Source organism: Lissotriton vulgaris, chromosome 3_1, assembly GCF_964263255.1.
Source record: "Lissotriton vulgaris chromosome 3_1, aLisVul1.2, whole genome shotgun sequence".
Taxonomy (NCBI): domain Eukaryota; kingdom Metazoa; phylum Chordata; class Amphibia; order Caudata; family Salamandridae; genus Lissotriton; species Lissotriton vulgaris.
In genome coordinates, this window is record NC_141689.1 from 6,700,331 (window position 1) to 6,719,091 (window position 18,761).

The following is an 18,761-nucleotide window of genomic DNA, read 5'->3' on the forward strand; positions in this document are numbered from 1 at the left end:
AAAACAGAAGTATACTTTATATAGAGTTACCACAAGACCATAAATGACAAAAATACACAATACTGTTACTTTAGGATGGTAGATTTAGCTTTGTTCAGTTAATTTCTTAAGATGCGATACTTTGCGTCAATGTACCTTACGATGCGTTGCGCTTCCACGACAAGCAATGTCGCAGCGCGGGAAATGCGGCAAAGTTCAGGTGCAAAGAAATAAAGACGAGGAGATCTTCCAGATGCGGGACGCTTCTCCGCAGATGCGATAAGTTCTCGGTTCGATGTGTTTACTGCAGCGGCGACACCCTTGTTCAGAAGTGCGGTGGCAACAGCTTCAGCTGCGACACTCTTCTCCCACGATGCGTGAAGCTTCCGCACGATGCGACAACTACAGCAGCAACATCCTTGTTCAAAAATGCGACGGCAGCAGCTCCGACGGCGGCGTGCTTCTCAGGGATGCGAGGCGCTTTCCTCGATGCAGTGCAATGCGACAGTTCCAGCGGCGACACCCTTGTTCAGAAGTGCGTCGGCAGGCAGTAGCGACGGCGACACGCTTCCTCTTCGTTGCGGCATGCTTCTCTCGATGTTAAAACCATCTCCACTAAAAAAATGCATTTTATCATTCTGAGTTCAGGCATACTAAACTCGAATTTCTACCATGTTCTCTGAGTCAGTTAGGATTATAAAATGTAATAATTCTAACAGCCCATTTTGGCCTATGGAGAACAGGTAGCCTTGCAATAGTGAAAAAACGAAAATGGCTGTAATTCACAATTAGGACATGCCACACACATCAGGGCTTGTCCTACCTTATACTTACAATGCACCCTGCCCTTGGCCGTACCATAAGGGTGAATGATATGAAGAAAAGGGAAGGTTTAGGGACTGGCAAGTGGGTGCACTTGCCCAGTCAGCATGACAGTACCGGACTGCACGCAGGTTCTGCAATGGCAGACCTTTGACACATTTTACAAGGCTGCTTCTAGGGGTTGCACAACCAGTGCTGCAAGCCCAGCAGCAGCATTTGGATTTACACGCCCTCGGCATACTCAGTGCACTAGACTAGGGTCTGACAAGTAAACCAAATAGCCAAACATAGAACCACTGAATAATATATCAATTCCCAATAGGGAGCACTTGCCCTATGGCACTGGACAGCAGTGGCACAGTGCCCAAAGCATCTAACACCAGCAATACACATGAGGCAAAAGCAAAAATGGAAGGGAGACCCACGCCAATGGTGCCAGGTCTAACAGGCATCATTAAAGGCTGACCAGGTGTCTAACTCAGTGGAAAATCCTTTAAAAAAATATATATATATAGACATTGTTACATGTAAGATTTCCAGCGTCACTTGCCCTGCCAAAATATATGTTACAGTTACTTACCAAACACCTCTTCCCAATTATCTGTATCAACGTAATCACTGCACACAGCATGTCATTGAACCATGCTGCGAGACTTGGGAACAGCGCAGCGCAAATACATGTGTTCAATTATTTCTGGTGCTGTAAAATGGGATCCTTTATTAGGCACAATGTATTAAGGAGACTGAACTGTACCCAAGGGAATCCGAAAGGGTATTACATTTACCAGTGTGGTTAGTCTGATAGAAGTAGAGGAGTACAAATACTCAACTATGTTTAGCCAGTTGTGTCTTTTCCCATAAGCCGTCTGGTAGGGGCATTTATGGGAAAGAACGAACCTCAAAGGTTTTGTTGCAGAGTCTATTCGCTCTTTTCCGAGCGCCACGTATTTGCTGTAAGTGTCACAAAGAATCTGAACATACTCCACCAAATCATGATGAACCGGATTCGAAAGTGTGTGCTGCTTTTTAACACACCAGGGGCCACATTACTGATAGTCAAGGGGTGCGTGGCTGTGTGCATCAACCTTTTGCACCCTGGGGCTCTAGGTTATTGGACAGGCCGCAGATGCTTGTGCGGCCCCATCTGTAATACTTATAGCTCAAATGTTGGGCCAGCGTTATCTTCAAGGTGCGCTGCCTCATTTGCATGGGCGTGGCCCCATGCAAAGCCAAGGGGGGGAATCACTTCGACTCTGCACAACGCTGAAGTATGGACTCACGCACAGAGGCAAACATGCTCTTACGAGGCATACTGACAATACCACAAAAAGGTGTGCTCCTTGAGGGCAGGTCTCCAGCAGGGACATTTTAAGGATTTCGGGGGCTCTGGGCCCAGCAGAATTTAGGGTCCCAGTTTGTAACAGCTTTGGAATTATGATCCAACTTCAGCTCTTTCATGCTCTCTTTGGCCAGGATACTGAAAGTGCACATGCAACATGGTCCAAATTCCAAATGTGTTTACATCTAATATTCAAGGATAGTGATGTGATTCCAATATTAGAATACACAGCAGCAGCTCACTTATATTACTGTAAATAATCTTTGCTGTCCCTGCCCATTTCTCATTGGTGAGGACCTGTTTGGATCTAAAAGGAACTTTTTAAAGGATGCTGTATACTGTTGAAAAACTAACATTTCGCTGAAAATGTTTGTTACAGACTCACACAACAATCCCATGGAAGGCCAAAACAGATAAAATCAGGAATAATATTACGGATTTGAAAGATCAAGTAACAGGTGATATTATTACTGAAGATATGGCCATAGAGCGGGAATTTGTTCAGTTCTTCCAGGACCTTTACACAGAAGATTTATCCCCAAATAAAGCTCAGATAGATGGGTTCTTTAGCAATATTGATATCCCCCGGTTAAGCGACCAACACAAAGAAGAGTTAGCGGCCCCCATCTCACAGGAAGCAATCGATACTGTAATTAGAGGCCTGAAAAAGGGCAAGGCGGCTGGCCCTGACGCTATTCCTAATGAGATCTATATTCAGTTGAGGGAAGTTTTAGCGCCCATTTTGCTAGACCTCTTCAATTCTATATATATTTTAAAACAAGATACCCCACCCTCATGGGACTTGGCAACCATCATAATCGTTCTTAAACCCAATAAAAACCCAAGACAATGTGATTCATATAGACCAATATCGCTGCTTAACAGCAACTACAACATTTTCACACAGATTCTTAACAAGAAGCTGGAGCGAATGGTCGGATTAATTATTCATAATGACCAGAAGGGTTTCATGAAGGGGAGGCATTTAGAGGATTTAAGACATGACTTAATTGTAGCTATAGACCTAGCTGAAGAGTATGGAAAGCCCCTGTCTATATTAACATGCGATGCGACGAAAGCCTTCGATAGGGTTAGCTGGCCCTTTTTACATGAGGTAATCCAGCGTTTTAATATGGGAGAAGTATTTGGGTCAGCGATTAAGACTCTATAAAGGAATCCCAGGGCCCGGGTTTTGGTTAACGGTGCTCTTTCTGAGATTGTAAGAATAAGCAGAGGATCCAGACAAGGCTGCCCTCTTTCCCTATCCTCTTTAACTTATAAATCGAGCCACTCGCCATTAAGTTGAGACAATGTGAAAAAATATTTCCATTCACATGCAATAATTGGAGAAAAAAGATAAGTCTCTATGCGGATGATTTAATGATCTTTACAACCCACCTCGAACCAGTAATACCCGTCATATGGGAAGAATTAGACAAATTTGGCAAGTTATCTGGATACTCTGCAAATCCCTCTAAAACGGAGATCATGCAGTGGAATACCACTTGGAAGAGTGACTTGGTTAAGAAAAAGATAAGGCACTTAGGGATTGAGGGGCATATTACCAAGCAATAGCGATAACTATCGCTATTGCTTGGTTAGAGACAAAAATTTACCGCTGACCTGCGGCGATTTTTATCGCAGATAAACCTTAGTATTACCAAGGTTCATCGCAAATGCGATAAAAATCGGCCGCAATGCATGAATATCGCTGAAAAGTCAGCAATATTCATGCATTACCGAGGTAATGCTCTTAGCCATGTTATCCACCTCCCATTGGATAACATGGCTAAGAACTGCTCAGGGCAGGTGTTAGCTTTTGGAGATAATCGCGCTTAGCGCAAATATCTCCAAAAGTTGGAAATAGGAGATAGCGATGTTAGCGACTGTTTCCAGTCGCTAACATCTTGGCACGCCCACTTTGCATGTCATTAGTGATAAATATCACTGACATGCAAAGCGGGGCCCAAGATGGTCGCTATCTCCTACTAGCTGTCGCTAACTGTTGTTAGCGACAGCTAGGTAATAGGGAGATAATTTTATCTCCGCTTTCTTGGCTTTTAAAGCCAAAAAAGCGGAGATAAACCCCCTTGATAATATGCCCCTGAATTGGTCCACAACTTGAACTTATTGCCAAAAGTGAATTTCGATGCAGAAACTTCCAAAATTAAAAAACAACTCCAGCAGTGGGACTCTCTACCATTATCTTTCCAGGGGAAATCAAACTTGCTGAAGATGTCAGTTCTTCCCAAGTACACTTTCATTTTCAACACAATTCCGTGAGAATTTAATTTGGAGTGGATCTAGAAAGCCCAAGGCCTCTTTAATAGTTTCATCTGGGGCAACAAAAGGCAGAGAATCGCATGGCGGAAATGTAGGGAGAAAAAAGAAAATGGAGGCATAGCCAGCCTGGACCTTTTACTTTATCAGAGAACTTTTCACCTGAAAATTTTTAGTCAGTTCTTGATGAACTCAAGTAATATTACCCCACTGTTTCGAGCTCTGACGTATGGACCACCAGATTTATCTATGCATTTTCTATACAAATTTGGAGATCCTAAATTTTTTACAAAGATTAGATTAAAGATTCTAAAATGTGCATGTAAAATGTGGTATCACATCAGGAAGATTTTACAGATCCCATAATATGGTTAGTACGCCCCAATCTGGAGCTCTCCTGGTACGCCTGAGTGCATGCAAGATGTCCTACCAAACCCGATAAGGGAAAAGGGGATTTGAATATCGGGTCAGTTGTTGGATGGCAGTCAATTAATACCATCGCAAGACTTCCAAGAGATCACTGAAGGAGAGGCTTCTCATATTAAATATTGCCAACTTTCAGGATGGGAAAAGACTTTGACTCCGGCGGGAAGTCAAAACAAAGTTTTGGAAGCCAAAATTGCTTTACGTTTGGATCTCCAGAAAGAGGTTACGGGGCTTTGGTACAGTCATTAGAAGACCCCGTTATATCGCTCATGGAGACCTGGAGGAGGGAGCTACCGGAAACTGATCTTGAAGCACTATGGCAAGTATCAACATCGTTACTATGGTATTGTGTGAAATCTGCACCTTTAACCTCTTCAGTGCTCATGGCAAAGTCAACTAGTCATGGGTTTTACCTGGGCTGTGCTTATGACGAGTTGACCTTGTCATGAACAATGGAGAATGGCAATTTCCAGCGCACAGCGGGAAAACCCCTTAGCACCCAAGGTGTTAAAGAAAAATCATCTTTTTACCATTCATAAGGCTTACTGGACGCCACGAAGATTGGCAAAGATGGGCCAACAATCGGTGAGGTACTGCCAAAAGTGCGGTGAACCAAATGTCGACGAAGCACATATGTTCCGGTGGTGTCCCTCCATCCAAACGTTTTGGCAGAAAGTGGGTAGAGTTCTCACAAAGCTGGTGGGTCAAGACGTAAAGGTGAGTCTTCCTCTGGTAATATTTGGGGTTATCCCGGAAGAAGAATCTGTTGTTAATATCCCGAAATCTTTAAAAGCACTTATATTCCTTTTAGTTTTATTAGCCCGAAGGGAACTGTGTATTAAGTGGATTTTACCTAATCCACCACTTGAATTTGAATGGTTAAACTCAATTCATAGATTTTCTTAAATGGATAGAGCAATACACTTAAGTAAGAGAACAAAACATTGGGGTATTTGGGATACTTGGGCTGGAAATTAAAACTGTTGCACTCATTATTCTAACATACCTCAAATCCCTCCATTAGATTTTTGGTACCCCTTCTGACATTGCAGGAACTATAACTAGATGTATATTATCATTTATTTTCTCTGTTATTCTTTTTATACGTGTGTATTGTCAATCCAATGATTAAGAATCAGTAATTACAGGATACTCTTATCAAACTAGGAGTCAAACCAAGATGGATTGGTGACACTAGTATGAGACTAGAAGAGGTTCCTGGTTAAAAAGGAAGAAAGAGTTAAGAGTTAAGCACAGTTTGAAGAGAATGATCCCGAGATGGTTACCATCCCCTCCAAAGCGGAGAGTACGGGTATCACTTCAGTTGGGCAGTGAGAAAACTGTGACAGCTAAAATCTTCTTTCTCTATCTCTATACTGATCAAGCATATGAGGAAACAAGCACTGGCATTGCCAATAGGTCTCGCAGTAGGAAAGTTGGAGCTATTGGTTTTGTAAATGACATTTTATATTTATATATCGTTATTGGCATTGTCAATAACAATATATAAATATAAAATGTCATTTACAAAACCAATAGCTCCAACTTTCCTACTGCGAGACCTATTGGCAACGCCACAGAAGAAAACATAGGCATAATATAGAACTGCATTAAGAAGTACTTATTTCAAGTGTTATTTTTGTATAACAGCCCCAGGCTTCTGCTGGAAATCAAACCCCAGGCAGTGACAGAGCCGATACCAAACAGTGACAGACTTTCCAAGCCCAACCAGGTGGGCCACAGCCCGGCTTAGGGGAGGGACGTCATCAAGCCTTCATTGGGTACAGTGCCTTAGATGGAGGATGTGTGGACAAGCTGTGCGATGTCTCTGTCTGACGTTGGTGCCTGAGTGCTTATGGTATGTGTCTGTGTCTGTCTCTGGTGTATGTGTGTAATTTATGTGTCAAAGTTTGATGTCTGGGTCTGATGTTTAACTCTGATGTTTGTATGCTTTCTGGACCTGACGTCTGTGCCTGTTTCTGAAGTCTGATTCTGATGTCTGTCTGATTCTGATCTGTGTGCCTGATTCTTATGTCTGTTTTTGTTGATGTCTGTGCTAGTGCCTTTGTGTGCTAGCCTACATAAACAGGTTGTCAGTGGGATATGTATGTGCTTGATGGTGTAGTGTGGTTGAGTGAATGTGCTGGGAGTCAGTGTTTGATGCATTTATACTTCTACAAGGTGGTAACTATTAAGCTGGTAGAAAGTACAGTATTTGCACTAGAATATAAACCAGTTCCCAAGTTACAACAAACTAATGTGGAAGAGCAAAACATTCTACGAAAGAACTTTAATCAAAGATGTAAAAAGATGTTTAGCTACAGATTATCTGCTAGATAAAAAGGTTTCAGCTTTAATTGTCAACGAGACTGAGAGAAAACCAGGATGGAGGCAGCAATTATCTGTTCACACCTCTAAGTGTGCACCAGGGAAAACTAAGTCATCATGTTATAAAAATCTAAAAACGTGTGTGTGTTAAAAAGTGTGATATTGCGCACCACGGCGATTACTGTAAGAAAGATTGTGACCATGTTATTGCATGCGGTTGTAAAGTGGGCCAGCTTCCTGAGAAGAGGTATGCAGCAACTCTGTAAGCGAGCACACCAGTTCCACTGTAGGGGGCCCACCGCCGCTCTTTGCTGTGATAATGGCACAATATCCAATTAAAAAATAGGAGAGGTGGTTGACGACCCACGGTGTGGAGAATATGCTGGCGATGAACAAAGTAAAAGGCAAGGGAGCAGACGTACTGTGGGGGAACTTAAATGTGGAGGGGAAATGAAGGAGGTGAATGGAACTCTCTTCAGGGATGACAAACATAAACAAGAGAGAAAGTAAGAAAACCATGCACTCTAACAAAGTGGTAAAAGAACAGCAGGACGTTGTGGTGAAAGAGGATGTCACAACCCTGGAGCGCTGAAGTCAGGATTTAAAGGTGCAGGCACCGGCCTATTGGAAGAGCAGACCGGGAAGACACCATGCAAGTTAAAGGGACGGTGAGCTGTTGACCCTCGGAAAGCCACACAGAATGTTTTAAATGTTGGTTGGGCAAGCTGCGCTGAACAAAATAAAGGCACACAGCCACAAGACACCATGCAAGTTAAAGGGACGGTGAGCTGTTGACCCTCGGAAAGCCACACAGAATGTTTTAAATGTTGGTTGGGCAAGCTGCGCTGAACAAAATAAAGGCACACAGCCACAAGACACCATGCAAGTTAAAGGGACGGTGAGCTGTTGACCCTCGGAAAGCCACCAGAATGTTTTAAATGTTGGTTGGGCAAGCTGCGCTGAACAAAATAAAGGGACACAGCCACCATGTAAACAAGGGAGAGAACAACACGAGTGGTGGGGGAAAACCATGAGGGAGACGCACGCACGGAGACAAAGTGAAACAACACGTACCTGATAATGCAGAGCGGCCGGGAAACTGAAAGTACGTCCGGCCTGCGGCCGGCCATGAATAATTAGGGGAGGAGAAGCCGCAGAGCGCATGCTGGGCGAAGCTCTATGATGTGCTGTGCGGCCGTGAATGCGCGTGCTTGTTTGGTCACGTGATTCACGTGAACTTAATGAAAACCGCAGCGCAAGAAGCCCTTGGTTTGACGAGGATTTCGAGCACTTGAATTCTCGCTCCGCTCAATGCGCTTGCGCTCATTGATAGGTCGTGAGACCTAAAAAAAAACCAATCCCATTAAAATCAAATCAAAGGAAAACAGTGTTTAAAACAATGTGGCCAAGAATTATTCAAGGTCATCAGTGCTGGCTGTATCAGGGGCCCTCCTGAGAGGCTGCGACCCTGGGCCGAGGCCCACTTTGCCCATGCCTTAAAACATCTCTGCTCTAAGGAGGACATGAGTGGAGCTCTAACCACTCTTTAAAGTGCACAAATAAATAGGGAGCGACTTTGAAGCAGCCGCTCTGTATTTCACTGAATCTGATGCCCCCAGAGCAGCGCAAATTCACAGCTGCCCCGGTAGCGGCGTGCGAATCGCTATAGGGCACGTTTTTCCTGTTTGCACCTGGTGCACCTATTTAAAGTGCTTTACAGAGCGGCGCGGCACTCGGCCAGCAACCAATGGGAGATGAAAATGTGTGGGGTTTTAATGACACTAGACTAAGAGATATTAGACAAAGGAGGATCCTGCCTTCTAGTGGTCTTTGACGTGGTGACCCCACTTCACTAGAAAAGAACCAGGAGGGCAGGGGACGGCGCGGTTCTGAAACGGTTAAGATCTTACCTAGTTAACATTTACAGTTAAAGTGGAAAACCTCTAGAATCTAACCCCATCTTCATATGTAGAACCACAAGCTCTGGTCTAGATCCTTTACAATTTAACCTCAATATAGAACCATTCATGAAGCAACCAGAGAACGCGCCCTAAAAAGAGACCAATACGCTGAGGACACCGAACTCTCTCTCAAGACAAGCTCTGTCCAAAACGCTCTAAATGTCAACAAAGGCCTTGAAACAACTTGGATATCAAAGAACTTCGGAAAGCTCAATACAGACAAATCTTGTGTCTCCTGATTTTACTAAATGAGAAACTAATATCTGACCACAAATTGATACAAAACATCAAAGAATTTAAAAACTAGAGCAATGTTCGTAAGTAAAGCCACATCACAAACAATGCTCTATGGCAAATGCACACCAGTTGTAACTTTAAATACTTGACCCCAAATAAGATTTACAAAGTAAAGTCCATGACCTTTCACCGACCGAGCAGACACCTGCGATCCACCGCCCTCTTCACCACAGACAACCCCCAGATCCACCATGGCAGCGGCGGAAGAAAGCTCGATCTCAAACCTGGTGGCCAAACTTGGATCGGCCTTCCTCTGAACCTCAGAGTCACCTCATCACTCTGCAACGTTCCTCCGGAACAGATGAAGACCCATTACACACATTATTCAAATATAAAATAAAAAATTACTCTCTCAACGTTAATTACCAATAATCTGCGGCCTTCCTGCTCAACCGGCTTTGTGAGGCAAGTGTGGTATTTCTAAAGCGCAAATTAGAATTTTTGAGTTATTTGTAAAGCGCGCATACACTGAGCAGTTTCTTGGCGCTATAGAGTTTCAAACTGAGGGAAGAAAGGCTAAGGATTGAAGGATTGCTCAAACAGGAAGGTCTTTAGAGCTTTGCGAAACTCCATATATGAAGGAGAGGATCTGAGAGGGAGGGGAATGGAGTTCCAGAAGGTGGGTGCCAGTACCGAGAATTTCTGGCCACCAGATCGTTTTTTTCTGAACCGGGGGATGACTAACAGGGACTTAGAAGAAGATCGTAGGCCTCTGACGGGAGAGTAATTAGTGATGGTGGAGTTGATAGACGCAGGGGCCGAGCCTGCTCGAGCTTGGAAGGTAAGGCAACAGAGTTTGAAGAGGGCTCTTTGTTTGATTGGAAGCCAATGAAGAGCCATCAGGAGCGGGGAGGAGTGATGGAATTTAGGAAGGCCATGCACCAGTCGGGCTGCCTGGTTCTGCACCAACTGGAGGCGTTGGAGTGCGTAGGTGGGAGCACCGTTGTAGATGATGTTCCCGTAATCGATCTTAGATAAGATCATGGCCATGACAACCAGTTTAAGTGCTGAAAGGGAGAAAAACCGGGATACTTTTCTAATAATACGTAAAGAAAAAAGCAAGAAGAAACAACAGAACTTATATGGGTGTGAAGTGTCAGGTGGTGATTGAGTGTAATGCCAAGGGTCTTGACGGCATTGGAAGGGGATGGGGAAGGTCCAAGGGAGTTGGGCAAGAAGGTGGGTGACCAAGGATTGCTGCGGCCTCCAGTCCAGATCAGCTCTATCTTATCCGGGTTGAGCTTAAGATGGTTTGCATTCATCCAAGCCCGGATAAACAGTAGGACCGACTGGAGACACCAAGTGAGGAGGGGGAAAAATTTAAAATAAGCTGGAGGTCATCAGCATAATTGTAGACTGTGACCTCCATCTGTTGGAGTGCAAAAATGAGGGGAAAAATATAAAGGTTAAATAGAAGGGGGGAGAGAGAGGAGCCCTGAGGAACCCCACATGTCACCCTGCTGGGGGAGGCAGAAAACTCAGCCAGATGGACTGCCTGTGTGCGCCCCTCCAGGAAGGATCCTATCCAGGCAAGGGCCTGTCCTCCTATGCCCGCCGCCTTGACACGGGACAGAAGAATGGAGTGGTCAACCGTGTCAAAAGCGGCGGATAGATCGAGGAGGACCAAGGCCTGGGGGGTGCCAAAAGGCAGATGAGCGCTGTATAAGGTCAAAGACCAGTCAACGAGTGACCGGATAGGCAGCTGGTATGTTCAAGGTTCATAATTATCGCTATGACTGAATCTCATCATGTGAGCCACATTTTGCTTCTTTCTTCGTGCATTTAAATAAGTTACTTACCTTCATTAACCCCTTATCTGGTACAGACTCTATCGAGACGCAGTTTCCTTACCTTAGAATATTCCTTAGGCATTAGACTGTATTTGGAAATTTTCGTGAGCAGTACCCTGGCATGTATCATAAATTTATTTAAACAGGGGGTCTTAGGGAAAATATTTAAAGACAAAACAGACTTTTATCCCCAATCTAATCCTTAAATATCAGAAGAAAAACTGTTGATCTGATAAAAATAGACTGACTAATCTGAATTGATTATAAGAGTCCTTTTAAAGAGGACAGATTCCCATCACCCACCGAGGTGGTGTGCTTCATCATCTGGGATCTCCTACACAGTGTTTGCAGTAGCAATTCCATTTCTGAGGTCCTGATGAAAGCCTAGATCAGATGATCCATAGGCTGAAACTTGTAGACCTTTCATCTGCTTGGACTTTTTGCAATTATTTGTTGGAAAATGTACACGCACTGTTCTAGTTTTGACACCAGGATAGCGCCTATTAAAGTTGTTTTGTGTCCTGGTAGCCAATTTTAAATCACTTTTTTTCACACACATGCACTGCAACCATCACCTCTAAACAAGAATCTCAGCTCCTCATCCTGGGATCGTAGTAGATCCCATCTTATGCTAGTCTTTAAAATATCCGTGAGCTCCCTGCTACCGTTGAGAAGGTTGCAGGCCTCGGTTGCACCAGGGTTTGCAGCTAAGAGGAGATCTCCGATGATGAAGCGCGCCACCTCGGTGGGTAATGGGATTCTATCCTCTTTAAAAGGACTCATAATGAATTCAGATTAGTCAGTCGTTGTTAGAGTCTATTTTTATCAGACCAACAGTTTTTTTAAACGTACCTCAGCACGCCAAAAGGTGGCGCCAATGGCGTCGGAAATGACGTGCTCAGTGCCCATATAGGTGCCCCCCCACCGCAGTGGCGTCAGTTTCTTTTCGCGATTTTCCATGGCAGAAGTGCGAAGTCATGAAGAACACTGACCACTACTGTGTAAAACTGGAGCCCTTGAAAGAGGAAAACCCTTTACTCAGTGTCAGTTTGCAAAGCGAGGAGGATGGGTGGATCAGTAAGGAATCCACAGCTATCTCCCAGATAAGCATTACTGAAGGTAAGTTACTTCTTCATCTGATAGAGACTTCTATCCGCAGATTCATTACCTTACAATAGATACCCAAGCGATGGGACTGCGACACAGCTTACATTAGAAAGTCCTGTTGTACCCGAACGGGCATAATACCCATCTCGACAGACCTGACTGTCAAGAGAGTAGAGCTTCCTAGAGAAGCCCACTTTGCTAAATGACAGATATCCAGGACGGGTACTCAGCGTGCTAACAGTGCTCGCAGCCTTGGCTCAAGCAGAATGAGATCACAGGACCTCAGGCGGCTGCTTCTTAGCCAATTCATAGCAGCTTTTGATGCAGAGCACGCTCCATCGTGAGATGGTCTGCTTATGCTCCGCCTTTACTTTTTTCGCTCTGGAGTACCCCACAAACGTTGATCGTCCACCTGGAACTCCTTTGTGCTGTCATGGTGGAACAAAGAAAAACCAAAGGAAATGATGGACAGAGCGTTGACAATACAAGCACTCACCCCCAGTCAACTGATAAGTTGGCAGGGTATGCTCAGACGTGAGTCCCTTGCTCACTTTGCCACTGGATTCAAGCAAGCCGGGCTGAAGACGGCTGGAATGCCAGAAACCGGTCCTCGGAGGCTTGTTTCCGGTCCAGGGAAGACCAGGCTTGGCAGTTCGGGCTGGACTGTTCCCATGAGGCACAGGGTCAGACTGATTTGCATATAGCCATGTCTGAACTGGGGTGGCAGAGTGGGCTAAAGAACGGTGATGGATTAAACCCAGATCTTTTGACTGGGTGTGAGTGTTTGATTGATTCACCACCCCCTTTTGTATTGCTTTTGGCCGCCATAAGTGTGGCAGGGTATGCTCAGACGTGAGTCCCTTGCTCACTTTGCCACTGGATTTAAGCAAGCCAGGCTGAAGACGGCTGGAATGCCAGAAACCGGTCCTCGGTAGCTTGTTTCCGGTCCAGGGAAGGCATGGCTTGGCAGTTTGGGCTGGACTGTTCCCATAAGGCACAGGGTCAGACTGATTTGCATATGGCCATGTCTGAACTGGGGTGGCAGAGTGGGCTAAAGAACGGTGATGGATTAAACCCAGATCTGTTGACTGGGTGTGAGTGTTTGATTGGTTCAGATGCTCCACCCATCACCACCCCCTTTTGTACCGTCATGGTGGAACGGCAATGCTCTGTTTGGGTCCACCTTAAGGAATCTCTCTTGACTGGCTTACATAAAATGGGGTGACCACATTTGCTAGGAAAGTTTGTCTGGGTAGATGGTGAGGTAAGAAGGCTGAGATGATTAAGCCTGTAGATCACTGACCCTCAGGGCAGATGTTACTGCCAATAGAAAGGCTGTTTTAATAGTAAGAACCCTGATAGGACAGTTATGTAACAGCTCGAAGGGAGCGCACATCAGGAACGGTAGGACTAAATTGAAGTCCCACTGACGCATGATGAATGAAGAAGGTGGGTTTCAAAAACCTATGTTCAATAGGTAATTTGAACGTGATGGTTAATCTGACAACCGCAGAATTGCCGTGATGGTAGAAAGATAGCCCTTTAAAGTGTTCAAAGCAGAGCCCTGCAAGGCCAGAGTAAGAATAAACAGAAGAACTTTGGTCTGTAGACCTTGCCGCTAATTTGCCCCAACGGCAGGCATATACGTCTTCATGGAGGGAGGCCTGGCTGCCAAGATAACATTGCAGACTTCGGGCAGAAGGTTGAAAGCTGTCAATAGTTGCCTCTCAATCTCCACAGATCAAGGCGAAGCGTTGTCAAGTCCGGGTGCAGAACCCTGCTCCACTGATGTGACATAAGAACCTCCCAAAGAGGCAGCCTCATCGGAGGGCTCGTACCGTGCGCAACAGCTCGGCATACCAGACTCGCCAAGCCGAAACCGGAGCTCAAGAATGACTTTGGCCTGGTCATTCCTGATCTTTATGAGAACTCTGGGCAGGAGCGGTAGTGGTGGAAAGGCGTACAGGAGGCCTGAGCTCCACTCAAGATGAGTCTTCGAGCAAGAGCCGCCCTGGAAACTACAAAGTGCAAAACTGCTGCATTTTCAACAGAGGCGGACAGATCCAACCAATGTTTTCCCTGTTCTTGGAAGAGACCTTGAGCCACGTCTGGATGGAGATGCCATTCGTGATCTGCTAGGCATCAACAGCGGAGTTTGTCCGCCCCTGGCGTTCAGAGAGCCCGCCTGTTGTTGAACCACCAAGGATATGCCCTGCTGTTCCAGCCATGTCCAGAGGCACTGTGCCTCGACATAGGGTCTACAGCCCCACCCTGCCCTGCTGTTCCAGCCATGTCCAGAGGCACTGTGCCTCGACACAGGGTCTACAGCCCCACCCTGCCCTGCTGTTCCAGCCATGTCCAGAGGCACTGTGCCTCGACACAGGGTCTACAGCCCCACCATGCCCTGCTGTTCCAGCCATGTCCAGAGGCACTGTGCCTCGACATAGGGTCTACAGCCCCACCCTGCCCTGCTCTTCCAGCCATGTCCAGAGGCACTGTGCCTCGACATAGGGTCTACAGCCCCACCCTGCCCTGCTGTTCCAGCCATGTCCGGAGGCACTGTGCCTCGACATAGGGTCTACAGCCCCACCCTGGCCTGTTTGTTGCAGCACCACATGGAGGTTCTGCTGTTCGTGATTCCCCTGATTGAAGGAAGGAAGAAAGGCCTTTACTGCCAGTCGGATCGCTCTGAGCTCCAAGAGATTGATGTGGAGTCCAGCTTCCGCCAGAGACCATAGTCCTCTGATCTCCACCTCTCCCTGACGGGCACTCTAGCCCAAAAGTGATGCATCTGTCACAACAGTGCGCTCCGGGTGGGGAAAGGAGAGGGGTCTGCCACCGACACAATCGTGGTTCGCTAGCCACTATTGCAGGTCTTTTGCAGTTCCCTTCAAGATCTGGACCATGTCAGAGAGATCCCCCCCGATGCTGCGCCGACTGGAACTTCAGGTCCCACTGCAGAGCCCACGTATGCCAGGGGGTTGTGTCACAAGAAAGATGGAAGAGGCCACGAGACACAACAGCCTCAGAGTCAGTCTCACCGAAATAAAGGATTGAGGCTGAAACATGAGTCTCATAACCAGAATATCCTAGACTCGCCACTCGAGAGGGTAGGCTCGAAACTGCACTGTATCCAGGTGTGACTTCGGCACGATGATAATAAACCCCAGCGAGTGCAGATGGTTCGTCGTAGTCTGAAGGTGAGAGATGGCTGCCTGGGGAGAGGCCGCCTTCAACAGTAAATCTTCGAGGTTGAGAAAGACTTCAATCCCTGAACTCAGCAGATGGGCTGCAACCACCGCCATCGCTTTGATGAACACCTAAAAAAGGCAGCGAAGATAGCAGAAGATCGAAACATGATGCATCGCAAACACTTTACTACATTGACCAGAGTCCTTACGGGCGACACCGCCGGTGTGTGAGTAGTGTGCGACCCCACCCCCATTTGTAACCTTTCTTGTAGGGCCTTGATGAGGAGCTGGTGATCAACCGTGTCGAAGGCAGCTGACAGGTCTAGGAGAATGAGTAGGCAGCAGTGATTGGTATCTAGTTATTTACGGATGTCATCTGTGATGCTGAGAATCGCTGTTTCAGTGCTGTAGCCTTTCCTGAAACCTGATTGGTGAGGGTCAAGAGGGCTGATATTGTCCATTTGCTGAGTCAGTTGAGAGAATGCGCATTTTTCAAGGATTTTGGATAGGACGGGGAGATTGGAGACGGGTCTGAAGTTGTTGAGATCTGTGCAGTCAAGGACTAATTTCTTAATTATTGGTGTTACTTGGCCAACTTTAAGGCAGTCAGGTATGCTTCCGGTTCTCAAGGAGCTGTTGATGATTCTGCACCAGAACGGGGCTATGGAGAGTTTGAGTTCTTTGGTCAGTAGGTAGGGTGTAGGGTCGAGGGCGTGGGAGGCGGGATTGGTGGTGGAGATTAGCTTGATAATCTCGGCTTCTGAGATGGGATTGAAGGATTTCCACGCATTAGTCCATTGCGACTGGGGGCGGGCTTACGGATGCAGAGTTGGCGTTGGAGTCTGTGTCTAGTGAGAGCTCAGTCTTGGAGATTTTTTCTTCAAAGAAGGTGGTGACGTTTTCACACAGTTCCCTGGAGGCCTGGGTAGAGGATGCGAGGGGTTTGGAGGTTTGCTGCTTGATGATTTTGAACAGTTCATTGGGCCTGTTTTTAGCATTGTCCAGGGCGGAGCAGAAGAAGTTGGATTTAACGCTATGGATGTGTTGTTGTATTTTTTTCTAGCTGCTTTGAGTTACTCAAGTAGGCACGTGGAGGTTTTTTTCTCCAGAGTCTTTCTGTGGCTCTAAGTTGTCTCCTTTCATTGTTTACATCAGTATTGAAGCAGGATCTGGATGGGATGTTTCTGTTTTTCTTTAGTTTCAGGGGAGTCATCTGATCGAGAATGGATGTCATGGATGTGTTGTAGTGGTCCGTGAGTTCTGTTGTGGTTAGACCATCCGTGGGGATGTTGAGTTGTTCATTGACTTTTCCCTTCAAGTCAGTCATGTTGACCAGGGTGAGGTTTTTGGTCCATTTTGGCTGTTCGCGGGTGGGTGGTTGTAGGGTAGCTGGTTGGGTGAGGTGGAAGAGGATTAAGTGGTGATCAGACCAGTCCACGGGCAAGGTGTGCGTTATTGCTACTGAGTCTCGTTTGGCTATGTCAGTCAGTCAGTCAAAAGATAACTTTATTTGGTTTATCACAACCATAAAGTACACGATAAAAAGAAATTTGTACCGATCAGAGTTAAAAGAAAAACATATTCTCAATCATACTTCAAAATATTTACATTTTCTATAAAATTCCCTTTCCAGCCCCAAACATTTGATCTTTATCCACTTTTACAAGTAGGTTATCTACTAATGCCATAAATTTTACCCCACGGCATATTATAATGTTTGATGAGGCACCCATCCAACTTGTTACCGCATGTCTGCAAGTGCGAATATCTAAGTCATTTAAGGCTGTTTTCAACAACTTCCTTCTTTCTTCTTTTACGGACTCACAGACGCACATTAGGTGGCATAAAGTTTCTGTATGGTACCCATATAGACGGCATGTCCTTGCTTGCTGTTTACTTTGCCAGGTGGGGACCAGGTCTTTCGAGCAGTAATCACCTAATCTGTATGCCATGAACCTCCTTTTTAGTGATAGACGGAAGTGGGCTGCTAAGTAGGGTTGAGGTTTTGATCTTGTATATGAATTTATTACCACCCATGCATGACGGAGTTTGGCCAATCTTCTTTTATCTTCCACGAAAGATAGTGACTTAGCCCTGGTGTTACACACTCTATTGAATGTTGTTCTTTCCAGGTTGCTATTCCAAGCTTCTTCGATCTCTAATGCCTCCAGGGCAATATGCAGGTAGTCACCCCAAGTATTTGGGTTTCTTTGATCAAATTGTGTCTTTATTTCCGTCCAGCATAAGTTGTTCAGCGTTCCCATTTCCGATGCTCTAAATTTCCAGCACAGTATTACAAAAATTGCTTTCCTTTGATATTCTTGGTTCTGGAGACCAAATTCCAAGTGTATCTGTGCTGGAGATGAACCTTTATAGAGGTTAAAGACTGCTTTATACAGTTTAATCTGTAGTTTGTTTAAAGTGTTAGTTTCTTGGCCATGCCATATTTCCAGTCCATAGGATAAAGTTGGGAGCAATTCTGCTGCCATTATTTTAAGAAGGTGCCCATGTGAAGGGCATTCCAGTTTCTTGTAAAGCTGTTTGTAGGCGAAGATTAATGATTGGGCTTTAGCTGTAATGTCCCTTTTTTGATCCACCAAGGACATGTTTCTGCCCACTTTAATACCCAAATATTTTTATGAGCTTGTTTCCTCAATGTGTGTATTCTTTGCATACCATTTAAATTTTCCTGGCCTAGGGCCCGCTACTCTCACCACCTTGGTTTTTGTTTTGTTTAATTCCAGGCCTAGCAAATAAAAATAGTCGATTAGTTTATTTATAACCCTTTGCAGTCCTATCGGAGTTTGGCTCACCACCACAATCTCGTCCGCATATTGCAGGAACTGTTACGCGCCACCGGTAGGGGCGCCTCGCGTTGGGGGTAGGTTCTTCACCTTGGCTGTTCGTGCATCAGGTACCTTACCTTTCCGAACAGCCCCACGGGAACAGACTGCGGGGCCCTGTAGGGTTACACTTAGGGTCTCCCCTCTAGAGCAGGACCAGTTGGCCTGCTCCCTGATTGACCCAGTGAGGTTGTATCTTTCTTTTTCAATTTAAAATTTACCTTATTTTCACTGTGTAGTACCCAACACTTGAGGTCCTGAAGAATTGCCAAACAGGCAAGAAACATGTCGACCTTTTTAGAGGGTTGAGTTAGCCCACTGTAGACTAAGCAGTTCCTTTCTCCCCTCCCACCATTTTAACCAAGGGAGTCAGCCACGTGAATAAAGTCCCTTGTGGA

At 45.6% G+C, this 18,761-nt stretch overlaps 1 protein-coding gene across 2 annotated transcripts in view; it reads right to left on the minus strand.

Moving 5' to 3' along the window:
* The window catches only part of LOC147725805 (uncharacterized), a 279,608-nt gene that overhangs the window by 53,418 nt on the left and 207,429 nt on the right, over positions 1–18,761 (minus strand). The gene's annotated exons all lie outside the window — the stretch shown is intronic.